We start from the raw sequence: 4,719 nt of genomic DNA on the forward strand, positions 1-4,719 counted from the left end.
CTGACAGGCAGATTATTGCTGATATTGTTAACCATTATTGTTTGATATACATGAAAGCTTTCTCCCCAGACATAACACCCAGAAGTTAAAAGTCCAGTCAAGTCATCTTTATTAATGTAACACATAAACAACAGTTGCCCCAAAGTGCTTTCCCATGGGGTATTACAAAACACAAACGCATGATACCTAACTGTACATAATAAATAATAGTCCACAAAATGCCAGACTAATGTCAAACAGATAAAATACAATAACAATAGGCCTACATTAAACAAATGCTAAATGTATAATTCATGCTAAATTATTGACTCATTATGTGACTATTCTATGCTTGTTGATCTGTTTAGCAGTCTATCTATGATAATATGTAGCAGCAATGGTACCAATCTAATTGTTTTTAATTGAAGTGATTGTGACTGTGATTTAGATCAGAGCCTCCAGTTCTGTGCAGCTACTGGACAATTAGCGTCCTGACTGACTGTGATTTCACTCCAACATGGCGGCAGTGCTGCTGCCCCAGAGTCACCGCTGCGCCACCTAGTGGTGATTCCAACTTTTTAAGAACTGTCGTCTCTTGTTCTTGAATCTCTTTGTTACCCGGAGGAATCTTTGAGGAGGGACTGGCCCGTTTAGAAAAAAGGAAAACAAAAATAATCGTGTTCCGGTGGTTGGTTCCGGTTGGCGTCACATTATTTTTGTTCCCCAGATAATGTGAATCAGTTTGTTTAGTCTCCATAGTCACGCTACGAGTTAGAATAAAAGATGGACATAACAAGCCATAACTATACAAAAGAAACGAAACGATTCTACCAATTCATTTTCGAGTTACACCACGGCACCTGAGGTTCCGATCAATGGTTCCGGCCACCTGATGACGTCAAAGTTATTTCCGCTCCGACAGGCGACAGGACAACAAGAAACCCGATGATTCAACTGTAATCTCAGAACAGAACATTGAACAGCATTTATCCATTTAGATAAAATTAATAATGTTATTAACCCCGTTTTTGTTACACATAAACATAATTTGTGTTGTATAGCTTCGTTTAAATGCCAAATGCATAGTTTTATGTGGAAATGAACCGTTTTTCAATGGTTTTCAAGAGCTTCTTTTTTACTCTAGAGAGTACTCTTATTCTGAAGACAGAGATCGTCCACCGGAAGTCTTATCGTTGCTCCGTTATCGTTAGCTCCGTTCCGTCAGCAACGATAGGACATCCGGTTTTTGAGCTAGCAACAATAAGGTTTCCGGTTGCCTTCAAAATAAGATCGAGAATTTGTAATGTTTTTTAAAAGACACAAATCTATTTTAAAAATACATTTATGATGTATGTCTTTTAAATGGCGCATACTAGAACACTTCTAATTGCCTTTTTTTTTTAAAGACACACATTTATTGAAAAAATATATTTATGATGTATGTCTTTTAAATGGCTTACACTAGAGCAGTGGTTCTCAAACTTTTTCATGTCAAGGACCCCCAAATTGATATATATTTGTATTATATTATTGTATCGTATTATTATTTGTATTATATTTGAAAATATCTTGTGCAGGGACCCCCAGAAGAGAAGATTTGTGTTGCAAATGAAAAAGTTCAAAAGAATTTCAAGATTTTTCAAAAATGTAAAAAAATTAGCAGATCTACAAGCTCGCAGCACGGCACGAAGTGACGCGCTGCGAGCTTGTAGATCTGCTATATTTAAAATAGCGAACTTATAAATGGATAAAGTGGTTAACTACTTTTGCTGGGGACCCCCTGGAACCATCCCAAAGACCCCTGGCGGTCCCCGGACCCCACTTTGAGAACCAATGTAGGCCTACTATAGCACTTCTAAGTGAGGTTGTTCCAGATTTAAATTGGCTATTGATCCCCATTAAATGTGCACAGTTTCTGATCCTGTTTTGCACTTGGATATTGTGTTCATTTGTGTGTGTTAGATATATGTATTTGCAGGAGCAAAAGAACAATGATAAAAGCAACAACAAAATATGCTACAAGTAATAATAGTAGATGCAGAGCAGGTAAGATAAATAAATAAAAAGTATAGGGTTTATTAAGTTGATCTCACCTATTTAAAAAATAAAATACAATACAAATAAGAATGTAATCAGAAAAATACATTTAAAACGTATATTATTTAACGACATACATACAACATGGACACAGTATCAAAAGAAAAGATTAAAGGCATATTGGTAGATTTGTAGTATATGTGCTGTTCCATAACTGAGCGCCCCTGCACTTGATAGGAAAAAAAATGGTGGGCCGCCCAGTGCGGCCAGAGGTCAGAAAAGTGCCACTTTCAGACAATAGTGGACACTGGACAGGAGACCGCTCAGCGAGGCAGCACATTGGACATACGCACGCGTTCAGGGAGACCTCCTCTACAATACCACACTCTCGGATAAGCCCGAGAGGTGTAAAAAAAAGTGTGGCGGACCGTCCAGTGAGGTCAGAGGTCAGAAAAGTGGCAAAAAGTGCCGCTTTCAGACAATAGTGGGCACTGCACAGGAGACGGCTCCGCGAGGCAACGCTTTGGACATACGCACACGTTCAGGGAGACCTCCTCTACAATACCACACTCTCGGATAAGCCCGAGAGGTGTAAAAAAAAGTGTGGCGGACCGTCCAGTGAGGTCAGAGGTCAGAAAAGTGTCAAAAAGTCCCGCTTTCAGACAATAGTGGGCGCTGCACAGGAGACGGCTCCGCGAGGCAACACTTTGAACATACGCACGCGTTCAGGGAGACCTCCTCTACAACACCACACTCTCGGATAAGCCCGAGAGGTGTAAAAATGTACACTCAAAAAGGCCAAAAGCCATGAACACCACAAAAAGAGACAGCAATCAATTAAGTGCCAATCTGCAGTATAACTATTAGCCAAGTATCTTATCTGTCTCAGGCCGTAGCCGAATTAAACATCTGACCAAACAGTGCTCAACTAATAAAAAGGTAGCAACATGAAACATAAAAACAAAAAGGTTAAAAGAACAGCGGTCAACAGTACACAGGCACAAGCTGTACTGAAAGCGGCACTTTTTGCCACTTTTCTGACCTCTGACCTCACTGGACGGCCCACCACACTTTTTTTTACACCTCTCCCGCTTAGCGGAGAGTGTGGTATTGTAGAGGAGGTCTCCCTGAACGCGTGCGTATGTTCAAAGTGTTGCCTCGCGGAGCCGTCTCCTGTGCAGCGCCCACTATTGTCTAAAAGTGGCACTTTTCTGACCTCTGACCTCACTGGACGGCCCACCACACTTTTTTTACACCTCTCCCGCTTAGCGGAGAGTGTGGTATTGTAGAGGAGGTCTCCCTGAACGCGTGCGTATGTCCAAAGTGTTGCCTCGCGGAGCCGTCTCCTGTGCAGCGCCCACTATTGTCTAAAAGTGGCACTTTTCTGACCTCTGACCTCACTGGACGGCCCGCCACACTTTTTTTTACACCTCTCCCGCTTAGCGGAGAGTGTGGTATTGTAGAGGAGGTCTCCCTGAACGCGTGCGTATGTCCAAAGTGTTGCCTCGCAGAGCCGTCTCCTGTGCAGCGCCCACTATTGTCTGAAAGCGGCACTTTTTGCCACTTTTCTGACCTCTGACCTCACTGGACGGTCCGCCACACTTTTTTTTACACCTCTCGGGCTTATCCGAGAGTGTGGTATTGTAGAGGAGGTCTCCCTGAACGCGTGCGTATGTCCAAAGTGTTGCCTCGCGGAGCCGTCTCCTGTGCAGCGCCCACTATTGTCTAAAAGTGGCACTTTTCTGACCTCTGACCTCACTGGACGGCCCGCCACACTTTTTTTTACACCTCTCCCGCTTAGCGGAGAGTGTGGTATTGTAGAGGAGGTCTCCCTGAACGCGTGCGTATGTTCAAAGTGTTGCCTCGCGGAGCCGTCTCCTGTGCAGCGCCCACTATTGTCTAAAAGTGGCACTTTTCTGACCTCTGACCTCACTGGACGGCCCGCCACACTTTTTTTTACACCTCTCCCGCTTAGCGGAGAGTGTGGTATTGTAGAGGAGGTCTCCCTGAACGCGTGCGTATGTTCAAAGTGTTGCCTCGCGGAGCCGTCTCCTGTGCAGCGCCCACTATTGTCTAAAGGTGGCACTTTTCTGACCTCTGACCTCACTGGACGGCCCGCCACACTTTTTTTTACACCTCTCCCGCTTAGCGGAGAGTGTGGTATTGTAGAGGAGGTCTCCCTGAACGCGTGCGTATGTTCAAAGTGTTGCCTCGCTGAGCCGTCTCCTGTGCAGCACCCACTATTGTCTAAAAGTGGCACTTTTCTGACCTCTGACCTCACTGGACGGCCCGCCACACTTTTTTTTACACCTCTCCCGCTTAGCGGAGAGTGTGGTATTGTAGAGGAGGTCTCCCTGAACGCGTGCGTATGTCCAAAGTGTTGCCTCGCGGAGCCGTCTCCTGTCCAGTGTCCAATTTGTATAGGCTATGCATTCCTTTGAACAGCATTTATCCATTTATATAAATTATTAATGTTTTAAATCCCTTTTTGTTACACAGAAACATAATATGTGTTGTATAGAAACATAATATGTCGTTTAAATGCTTAATTTATAGTTTTAATGTGCAAATTAACCGTTTTTCAATGGCTCCTTTTTGCTCTAGAGGGTACTCTTATTCTGAAGAGATCGTCCACCGGAAGTCTTATTGTTGCCACCTTATCGTTGCTGACGGAACACAACTGTTATCGTTGCTCACGGAACA

At 43.6% G+C, this 4,719-nt stretch overlaps 1 protein-coding gene across 1 annotated transcript in view; it reads right to left on the reverse strand.

Moving 5' to 3' along the window:
- The window catches only part of LOC311044398 (H-2 class II histocompatibility antigen, E-S beta chain-like), a 162,246-nt gene that overhangs the window by 22,263 nt on the left and 135,264 nt on the right, over nt 1-4,719 (reverse strand). The gene's annotated exons all lie outside the window — the stretch shown is intronic.

Source organism: Gymnoscopelus microlampas, assembly GCF_963454915.1.
Source record: "Gymnoscopelus microlampas genome assembly, chromosome: 4".
Classification (NCBI taxonomy): domain Eukaryota; kingdom Metazoa; phylum Chordata; class Actinopteri; order Myctophiformes; family Myctophidae; genus Gymnoscopelus; species Gymnoscopelus microlampas.